This window comes from Crocodylus siamensis, chromosome 8, assembly GCF_052110815.1.
Source record: "Crocodylus siamensis isolate JL-2025a chromosome 8, ASM5211081v1, whole genome shotgun sequence".
Taxonomy (NCBI): domain Eukaryota; kingdom Metazoa; phylum Chordata; order Crocodylia; family Crocodylidae; genus Crocodylus; species Crocodylus siamensis.
In genome coordinates, this window is record NC_143402.1 from 30146169 (window position 1) to 30157969 (window position 11801).

The window sequence follows — 11801 nt, forward strand, 5'->3', positions numbered from 1 at the left end:
TAGCTCTTTTTTTAAACTTAAGTGGTTTTTTATAAATACCAGACAGCTTATTGTCAGAGGAATGAGGTTCTTGCTTCTTCTTCTGCCTGCAGCAGGTTACAGGCACAGCCACTTTCAAATCACTTCACTTTGTTTTACCTACATTGTATAGTAGCAGTGTTTAATTCCAAACAGGGCTCAGACACCACTAGTACCTATGGCTTCAGGCAGAAGAGGCCTATGTATTCCTGCAGTGATCCCAGTTCATCACCAGGATGACAAACTAACATAAAAGTCTATAGCTAGGATTTGTAAGCAGGACAGATATAGTTCCAACCCCAAATGATTTTAGAGAAAGATTGTGGCAAGGATATTATAGCCTTTCTTATATTGAGTAAAGTGTGGATGTTTTTGTTTGTTTTGCAACTCAGGTTAAAGGTTGAAGAGAGCTTGTACAAATTGTAATGCATGAAGGAAGAAAATAGAATTATACTTGCCACCAGGCTTCTAAGCCTTGGTTAAAAGACCCTGACTAAAAAGCTGCTGACTAGAGCATATTCATGTTACATGCCTGAAGGAAAGCTGGGTCAGTTTTCTCTAGATATCATCTAGATTTTCCCTTCACCTTGTTCTCAAACCACAGAGAGAAAACAGCCCTTTCTGACTCCATCTTCAGCTAATTTTGCTCTCTTCCATGAAGGACTAGTGTAAAGAATCCAGATGTTCATCCCAGGCTTAATATAAAAACATTGCCTTCCACAGTGGTGGTCAACTTGCACAGGCAGCCTCTGTGTGTAGCACACAGCAGAGCAGGTTGGACACAGGAAGCAGACTAGAGGATAGAGCAGACAGAAGAAGAGTTGATCAGGCAGGGAAAGTATCATTTGGGGAGAGTATGGGGCTTAATTTATTGCACACCTGCCCAAAAGTTGAGCCTCCAATTACCTTATGAGTTTGCTTAGTGGAAGTTATAATAGTCCTGAGACAGCAGTAGCAGGCACTGCCGACTGATCTATAGTTTATTCCCCAAATCAAGTGTTGCTCACTCACCAAATCCAGCTACCTGGGATAAGCATGGAAGCACACACAGAACTAGAACCTGGGAAAGCAGATGCATGCCCATGTCTTTCAGATAAGCTTTTCTAAATCCAACCTTCCAAAGTAGATATTACAAGTACCTACTATTACATATCCAATATACTCATACAAATTAAGAGACAACCTTATGGTCTCTTTGAGTTAAATGGGGACTCTCATACTTACTTTAGTGGTATTACAATTTAATTTGAAATGAACAATACTTCCAGCAGTGTATGGTACTGTGTGTAAGAGTGGGGTGAAGCAGTAAAATTTCCAAGGAACCAGGAGCCATTTAGCTTGCTATCTAATCAAGTTCTTACCATTAGAAAGTACTCTGGACAGAAAAATAGTTCTTTATGGCCTGCCAAAGAGCTCATTAGAAACCTGATGAGCTGGATTTTGTCTTTTTTTTTTTTGCTCCACTTTATCACCAACGTTGGTAAAATTAACCCTGTTAATGTGACAAAAAGAAAATAAAGATCTGAAGAAAGTCACACTTCTTCCCCATTCTAACTACCCTCACAAGTATTAACAACTTAATCAGTTCACCAATAACAAAGAATTTTAGAGATGCATAAAGAGAGACCTGACTATAGTTCCAGAATGCAGCAGAAGTGAATTACCTTAAGGAAAACTATTTCCCAGAAAAAGCAAACCTAGACATTTTCTGGTGCAAGGCTTTCAATATTTTAAAACAAATTTTTGTGTTTGAAAACTCACAAACATATAACAAGGGAAATATTCTTTTTCCCCTTAAGGTAGGAAGAGAGATAATTATTTTATTTTGCGACATTAATGAAGTTTAATAAAAGAAATGGAACCTGTGCATTAAAGTTTTAAATTCCCATTAATACGACTTCTGTAAATTCTCATTATAATAGGCTTTATACCTTTCCTTAATAGAATTCAGATGTTCTATACAGGTGAATTTAGTTTTTAAGCTGTTAAAATTTTAATGGTTTCCTGTCTTGAGAGAGACAAAAGGTGCTGTGTTGAAGGTTTCTGATATTAAATTTATAAGAGTATATACAGCCATAAGTAAAAAATAAAAGCATTTAAACTCAGCATACAAATTAAATTAAAAAACAATTTTCTTTATGAGCTGCATGAAAGTAGGATATATGCTGAATTTAAACATCTATACAATGTATAGTGTTGTTGGCACTCTATGTAGAATTTTAACATAGTTCAAGCTGACCTCAAAATGCTATTATTAAAACTATTCTTTAATATTTTATAACATTTTCCTTTACCTTAAACTCAATTTCAATTAAACAAAGAAGAATCAATTATAAATAATTGACATATGTTGCATATAAAAAAAAAAGATATAGGATTTGTAGCTCAAATCTTTTCTTTTTATACACATATCTAAAACTCAGTGAGAAATCAACTATGTCAAGTAAATATTCATATGCAATTTATAAAGTATGCCTGCAAATAGTGGCATAGAATCCAAACATTTGGCCATCAGGAGAGAGTGGAATAAGATCATCACTTACTTCCTCATCCTCTTACTTGGCATAGCAGTCAAACTCCATGTTTCTCCAACACTAGACTTTGTGGCTAGGGACAGACATTACACATAAACCAGGTTTCAGTGATCAGAAACTGGTTTAAACCTGTAACTGAACAGATGTTCAGTGTACATGAACCAGTTTGAAAATGGCTGAAACTGGTTTGAGATAAACCTGGTTGAATGTAGTATCAAGGCTTAACTGATTTGGCTCAAGCCAGTTTATTCAATGTCTGTCTCTGCCCCTTGATGGTTTAAGATAAACCACACACCCACACCATCCTGGCATGCTCTCTGGGCTGGGTGGACCTCTCTGCTCCACTACAGGGCTGGATCTCGGCACAGACTTACAGGCACCGAGTGTCTTCCTGGTTTCTCCCTACTAAACAAGGATTGTTCACCCCTCCCCTCTGCCTTACACAGACACCTTAGCATTAGCTAGCAGACCACACAATGCCTACAGTCTATGCAGTGGGAGAGGACAGAGGCAGACAGGCTTTTTGGAGCTAATCAACAGGTGGTTTAATGTCGTTCCTTGCAAGAGCTGTTTAAGAAGAGCTCCTTAGTTAATGAAGAGAGGCTTTGTTTTCTTAATGAGTTGATAAACACTGAGTTAGGGGTGATAAACATTCCATTCCAGTCAGCTCAGGAGTGTGTGTGTGTGTGTGTGTGGGGGGGAGAAATAATAAAAGCATCCTGCTAGGACCTCACCAGTCCCCCTCAGCTTTGCCCTCTGGAAGCAAAGGGACGACTTCCTTAGTGCCCTCCCACCCACCCCTGGCTTCTAGCTTGAGCCACTGCAGGCATGTGCCTGCATTTCTGGGATGTCTGTCTGGGTTACAAACTTATTTATCCTAGCCTGCAAAGTTTGAATCAATTCAGGCTCAGGGTTTTTGAATGTCTGTTCCTATTCTATAGGTCAGTGGATTTGCATAATCACAAATTTACTGATCACATCTGTAACTCTTTCACCCTCTAAAGCTTGAATCCTTTCCTCTGCCATTGACAAATGATAAAACATGTTCACATGTGCCCACTCCATGACTCCTCATCCCTTGGTTTCTCCTTATGACTATAAGGGCCCCTCCAGACTTTCACATAAAGGCATGATAGGATCTGATACTGAATCCCTACAATCACATCTCCTTCCATGTAGATATGGAATATAACAGGAGGTGTGACTGTGGGATCCAGCATCTGATCTAATTACACCTTACTGCCAATGCAGGAAGAGCCCGGTGTCTGGGTCCACCAGGCTGGCTGGCCTAGTGGGTTGAGCTTGATGTGGATCAGGGATTTGAAGGGCTAAGGGTCAGAGGGCACAAGTTAGGAGCTAAAATGTCAAGACAGTATTAGAATCTGGGTATCAAAAATCTAGTAACCAAGTCCAAAGGAAAATCCACAGGTGAAGTCCAAGAGTAAGCCAAACCACTGTCAGGAGTCAGGTCTGCTGGGAGAATCCAAGCTAAAATCTATTAACAAGCCAAAGACAAGTCAGAAAACAGGGAAGCCAGAAATGTTGCTAGGTCTGGAGCTGCTCAGAGATTGAAGACCAGTTTGTTTTTCAGTAAGGCTCAGGTGCTGATGGAGTTCCTTAAAAGCAGATCCAGGACCAGTCAGAGGTAAGGGGTTGGGGATCAGTTGGCCTTAATTATTGTAACTGGGTCAGGTGCACTTAACAAGGGCTGCAGGGAAGGAAGGAATCTACCTAAGGTTTACAAAGCTGACCCAGGTTGCAGTGCAGAAGCCTTACGTGTGGTATCATGATCTTGGGCTCCCCTTTTATCAACTCCTGCTGCTGCAAGCCCCACAGCTGACAGAACTCATAGAAGGGGTAGCATTCCCCCTGCTGGGTTTCGGCAGCTGGGAGTCCCATCAGCCACAGGGGAGTACCTGGCTGCATGTTCAGATTAATGAAGTGATGAGAACAAACCACAAAGTTACTACACATTTTTGTGAAATAACTTTGTGACTTATTGGTTGTTTAACATGCCATTAAATTAAGCGCAATGTGTAGATGGGGCCTTAGCATAACTACATATATTCCATTGTACTGGAAGTTTTTCATGGCTCCTACATTCAGTAAGCAGTCTTTAGACTCATTTGCAGTGAGAACCTTTATCCAATGATCACATATTCTTACAGTAATTTGCTGTAACTAGCCATAACACAAAATTGGTAGAAATAATCTGTTACCTACTGATATATAAAATGCCAGATATCCTTCATGGAAATAAATAAAAAGCATTTTTTTACTATTTGTAAGTTTACCAAAGAACTCTTCCCTGAGATTTCATTTTTGGAAGACAGACGGGACTCATTTACTAGAAATTCAGCATGTTATGCTTAGTCTGAATAAATAAATGAAAGGATGTCTGTATTGCATTTTGTAGTTCATTAAGTATTCTTTGCTCCCCATCCCCCATAGTGCTCCCAACTTAGATTTAAGCTTTCATACTGAAATTATTTAAGTTGGTGCATATGCCAATGATATGATTTTAAAAATGTTTTGATTCAAGCCTATTATAAAGTATCAATCAAATACAGAATAAAAGGAGATTGCCCAAGAGAAGATGCTATGACAACCCAGATGTATAATTACTAACACATTTAGTAACATACTGAAAATCTGTAATAAAGATCAATGGTTTACAGAATAATTTGGCATCAAAAATAGAGCACTACAATTGTATTGTATTTGTAAACATGTTTTAAGCTGTTGATAAGATAAGGTCTGTCAAGCAGAGGAAATTGAAGTCACTGTGCAAAAGATCCCTGAGATAGTTAGCATCAGAAGAGAAAATGATATGCCAACTTCTCAGAGCATTGCTGCCATTTGTGACATATGCTGCCATACAGAAATGGCTTATGGGAGATCCCTGAACTAGTCAAAGTAGACACTGCCATTTGAAATAAAAATCCCTGAAGCGAGGCTTCTAGTAACAGCAGGGTAATTCTAGATGTGGGAAAAATAAATATTACTAAAAACAGCAGTTATGATCTTGTCATGAGGTCACTATGGTAGTAAATTAGGCATTTATTTTACAACAATGGCCATGAGTCATTCATTTCAATTTGCAAGCAATAGATCAATCATTAGCCGATGGTGAAGAGGTAGAGATACTCTCAAGTGAACCACATTTAAAATTACTTACTAGTGAAGCCTTTTCTGCTGTTCTAACATGTTGATGGCAAATTATCATCATTAGAAACACTTGAAAACCTTTCAGTTATAGAGTCTACTCTTTATGGGTCTTAAGCCACATTCAAGCTATCGAAAGCATTTTGATATTTTTTGAATCCCCAGGTAAATAGCACAAAAATAGAGTCCATTCACAGACCTATGTTTCCATGGAAATGCATCTTCTAGAAAACTAAAAAGATGCAAGATATTTATCTTTGGAAATAAAAGTAATAAAATGAAACTATCGGAGTAAATATTTTACAACTGAGTTCCACAATCACATACTTCACTTATTTTATATCCATCTATTTATATATACTGTAGCAATTAACATTTTACTGTTATGGTCATATACCAGAATAAACTTTCAAAGGAAATTGTGAAAAGTAGATAACAATAGAGAGCTGCAGAACAAGAACAAAATAATATAGAAATAGGGAAGAAGACAGAAAAGGGGAGAAATCTCCTGGAAATTATCATGATAATTGTAAGTTGAATATACATTCACTTTTTAAAGTAGACTTTAGATTAAAGTAAATTTGCAGTAGTGAGATGAAACAAGATATTCCTCTCTCAAATCTATTTATACTCCTGCAGTCCTACAAAACCTTCAATATCAGCCCCAGGTTCAATGTATAAATGTTAGTGATGTCTGCAGTCCTAATGACTCTAAATTCAGTAGTCCATAGACATAGACAATTAAAATTTAAATGTGATAACAGTCTGGATAATTACACCAGATTTGTTTAGGGGTGGCTTTTTATACATATAAGGTAAGCTTGATGTCTTCGCATCAGAAATTTTGAAGTAGAGAAAAAATTTAATTTGATGAAGACAGTGTTGTCATTACCATAAATTCTTAGTGGTATGTATAAAATGGCTCAGTTTTGCCAACAGGAAATTCAAGGAGAGGCCATACAGATTGTCACTGCAGTGATGGAGCCTACAAGAGAAAACTTAACGGTCATATACCTCAAAGGAATATTTTCATTCATTATGTCTTCACATCAAAACTATCTGCTTTTTACTCTCAGCCAAGTACATTTCTTTGCCATTCAGTCTAGAGTCAGGTCCTAAAACCTTCTCAAAGGTCATGATGGTGACAGCTCTGCATGATCAAATATTTCATGTCATCAACAGTTGGTTTCAATATGCCAGAGTCAAAATGTCCCAGTAGTCTTTTTCTCTGCAGACTCACCAAAATAAAGCATTGGTGTCCTGCTTCAATATTTTATGTGATGGTATATCTGGCTAAGCAGCAGCCATTTTTCTTGAAGCTCATATCAGGAAGCATATATTCTGGAAATATTCAACCTAAAATTTTTTCTTAATATAGCTAGTCCTACGAGATAGGAAACATGGTCAGCTACTATTTTCTCTTCTTCAAGTCCAGTGGAATTTGTATTGAGGAACCCTACAGTTAAGATTAGCTTTGTTCTTCCACTGATTCTCCCATCTTTTCTGATGTGATAAGTCATTAACTCTCACTGAAGGTTGTCCCTTAAAAATTCAAAACTAGACAACATCTATCAATGCAAGCCTCTGAGTGTGGGGACATAACCTCAGCCTCACTTGACACTGATCACAGGATCTCTCAAGGACTCTAGAGTTCTACAGTATTCTCTGGACACCTAAGAGGGAGGTTAATTATTTGGGCATTATAAGAGTGGAAAACTATATGATACAGATTTAAGTCATCAAACAGAAATAGGAATGACTAGAGAAGATGTAATCAGGACTGGATCCAGGATTTTGAAAAGGTGGTTGTGGCAGAGCTCACAGGCACAGGGGGTGCAACCAGTTGTATAGCTGGCTGCAGAGCTCTCTGAAGTGGAAAGTTCACTGCATGCATACTATGCAGTTGAAGTGGGGTGCTACCACATCACTGTGCCCACTGCTTGCCTCCCCCCTCCCTTCAGGTTCACCCTGGGTGTAACAAAAGAGATGCAAGTGTTTGCCTGGCATAATTTTTATTTTATAGTAACACTGAAATACAATACATTAATATGACAGATATAGTGGCTTCAAAATTATAGTGACTACAATTTGTATCCTGTTTTTGAATTATTTCAAAATCTTTGTTTGTCCCTGGCTCTGGCGAGAAATGCATGGGCAGAAACCCGTCACACCCCCATTGAGCCCAGGGACCCCCAGTGGGACCCCAGCCTGGACCTGCAGCACAGCCAGAGGTAGGTGGGGCCCACAGCAGGGGAGGTAGGGACCCCAACCCAGTCATCTGAAGGGCAGCTGAGTGAAGCCCCCCTGGCTCCTACTTGGCTCAGCCCCCAGGGAGCCACACACCCAGTCCCACTCAGTGCATGAGACAGGGAAGGGGAGGGGAAAACCTGTCCCCTTCTTCCATGGGGCAGGGACACCCAGCCCCCAGAACAGAGCAGAGCAGAGCAGCACCATCATCGAGCCCCTCTGTGCATTCATGCAGTTTAAAAGGAGCCTGCCAATGGCAGAGACACAGTTTGTCCCCAGGTCCAGTGACAGACATACAGGCATAAACCAATTGCATCCCCATTGAGCTAAGGGACCCCTAGGACCTCCCAGCAGAACTCCAACCTGGACACCCAGCATAACTAGAGGTAGGTGGGGCCCATGGCAGGAGAGGGAGGAACCCCAACCCAGTCAGTTTCCAGGAAGCTGAGTGGAGCCAAGAAGGGACACGGTCTCCCCTACTTTGCCCAACCCCCAGGGAGCCATGTGACTAGAGCCTCATGACAAGGATGCACAAACAGCTGCACTTCTGGGCCTGGCACTAGTTAGTATGGGAGTTTGCAGAGGAGGGTGAGCAGGAGGGCCCAAGATCCTGCTGCTGAGCCACAGGGTAGGCAGTCCAATCAGTAACCACACTACCAGATGCACAATACAGATGGCCACACGACGCACCCTGAAGGTACCCTCAGAGTCTGAGTCCTCCTTCTCTGGCACTTACGAGGTCTCCACCCAGATGGAACCCATGAGCCTGCAATGTGATGCTGCAGCTAGTAAAGCAACCAAAATGTTGGCTTGCTTCTCAAGCAAATCCCAGGATGTCCTTTTCCCCCTGTACTTGACCTTGGTGAGGCTGAAGCTGGAGTATTGCATCCAGTTTTGGGCTCCACAATTCAAAAAGGATGTGGAGAAGCATGACAGAGTCCAGAGAAGAGCCACACGCATGATCACAGGTCAGGAAAGCAGACCTTACGTTGACAGGCTGAGAGCCATGGGGCTCTTTAGCCTGGAAAAGTGTAGGCTCAAGGGTGATCTGATGGCCACCTATAAGTTTATCAGGGGTGACCACCAGTATCTGGGGGAACATTTGTTCATGAGAGTGCTCCAAGGAATGATGGGGTCGAACGGTCATAAACTACTACAAGACCATTTCAGGCTGGACATAAGGAAGAATTTCTTTACTGTCTGAGCCCCGAAGGCCTGGAACAGCCTGCCGTAGGTGGTTCAAACACCTACATTGAACACCTTCAAGAGCAAATTGGATGCTTATCTTGCTGGGATCCTATGACCCCAGCTGACTTCCTGCCCTTTGGGCGGGGAGCTGGACTCTATTTCCAAGGTCTCTTCCAGCCCTACTGTCTTCGAAATCTATGAAAAAAATGGTTCTGGGCTCCACACAGATGAATCCTCTGGCTCCTGGCTGTGGATTCCAGGCAAATGGAACCAAGAGCATGGTCACCTCCCCTTGCAAGGTTTGGTCCACTTTGGAGTCTCTGGGGCACCAGACAGAGCTGTAAGCGTGCCATCAGGGATGGTGAGCAGGAGATAGACTCCTACTGCTAGGCCTTTCACCCCCTGGTGGCGGAAGGTAGACAAAGGTCACCTTCCAGGAGAAGGGAAGACTCACGGATCTCTCAAACAGTCCAGCCAGGGGGTTGGAGCAAGGTAGTCAATGGCTCAAGGCCCACTGCAACACAGTCCACTCCTCTCTGGAGCTTTGCAACGGGTATGAATCACTTGCAGCCCCAGTAGAGCCTTCAGAGCTGCCAGCTCCTGCAGGCAATGCAGGGTCACTCACAGCTACAATCCCTGCTCTCCCTAAAGCCATACCAGAGTGGTCATTGTTGATCCTTCCTGAGGGGGATTGAGGGTGCAATCTGCTGCCCCAATCCCTTAGCCCAGGAGGTCTACTGTCTCTCAGGAGTTGGTATCCCGGACATAGCCAAGAGGATCCCAAAGCTCATCCATCCCACTGACAACTACCCTATGCTCCCTGTCCATATGGGTACAAATGACATGGCTCAGAGCAATCCCAGATGAGTCATTAGAGACTACAGGGCTTTAGGAGAAGGGCTTAGGTGGTCGGGGGTGCAGGTGGTGTTTTCCCCCTTCCTCCCAGTTTTGGGTTATGGGCTGAGGAGGAGGATCAAGGTGGTTAACCAAAGACTGTGGCACTGGTATCATCATGAAGGCTTCAGCTTCCATGAACACAGTCCACTCTAGTGAGAGAGGCAGTGGTCTGCTGGGAAGAGACAGCCTCCACATCTCACTGAACTGGGAAGGAGGCTCTTCTCAGCCAGATTGGCTGACCTGCTTGACCGGATTTTATCATAGAATAATAGAAGTAGGGTCAGAAGGGACCTTGTAGATCTTCAAGTCTAACTCCCCACCTGGGCAGGAGAAAAACTGGGCTTAAATGACTCCAGCCAGGTAGGAATCAAGCCTCTTCTTAAAGACCCCCAGGGTAGGAGCCAGCATCACTTCCCTTGGAAGATGGTTCCAGATCCTAGCCACCCTAACTGTGAAGTAGCTCTTACGGATGTCTAATCTAAACCTACTCTCCAACAACTTGTGGCCATTATTCCTTGTTATGCCAGGGGGCACTATGGGAAACAAGGTCTCTCCCAAACCCTTCTGGTCCCCACTAGTGAGTTTATAGACGGTCACCAGGTCCTCCCTCAGCTTTCTCTCATGACAGCTGAACAGGTTCAGGTCCCACAGTCTTTCATTGTAGGGTCTTCCCTGTTGTCCCCAGATCATGCAGATGGCCTTCCTTTGGACCCTCTTAATGCTGTCCACATCCCTACTGAAGTGGGGCACAGTACTCCAGCTGTAGCCTGGCCAGGACCAGTGTCACATAGAGGGGGAGGATCACCTCCTTGGCCCTACTTGAGATGCACCCATGGATGCATGACAAGGTCCAGTTAGCCCTGTCAACCATGACCTCGCATTGTTGGCCCATGTTCATCTTGGAGTCAACAATGACTCCCAGTTCCTTTTCTGCCTCCATGCTCTCAAGAAGAGAGTTTCCCATCTTATAAGTCTGCTGCTGGTTACTACTGCTGAAGTGCAGCACCCTGCACTTGTCAGTATTGAAACGCATCCTGTTTTTGTTAGCCCACCCCTGCAACCTATCCAGATCTTGCTGCAGTCTTTCCCTCCCTACTAGTGTGCTCACCTCACCCCAAATTTTGGTATCATCAGCAAATTTGGTGAAGGGGACATCACCAGGGATGACTATACTGCACTCACTCGGTGATGTAGGGGGGCAGTCAGGAAGGCCAAGGCAGAGATGGAATTAGGACTAGCTTCCCAGATTAAGGACAATAAGAAGTCCTTCTTTAAATACATAGCGGGTAAAAAGAAGGTTCCGGGTAATGTGGGGCCCCTCCAGGATGCGTTGGGAAATTTGGTTGTCACACCAGCTGACAAAGCTAACATGTTTAAAAATTTCTTTGCCTCCGTTTTCCTAAGTAGGGACCAGAACAGTCATCTCCCTGCTGGGACCCCCTCGGACCCCAGTGGAGGCACACCTGGACCAAGGGTTAGTGAGGAACTAGTTAGGGAACTTCTGAAGGGACTGGACGTATTCAAGTCAGCCGGTCTGGACGATCTCTACCCTAGAGTTCTAAAGGAATTGGCCGAGGTCATTGCAGGACCCCTGGCATGGATTTACGAGCACTCGTGGTGCTCTGGTGTGGTGCCAGAGGACTGGAAGAGGGCCAACGTGGTTCCCATCTTCAAAAAGGGGAAGAAGGAGGATCCTGGAAACTGTCGGCCAGTTAGTCTTATCTCAATCCTAGGCAAGCTGTTTGAGAAAAT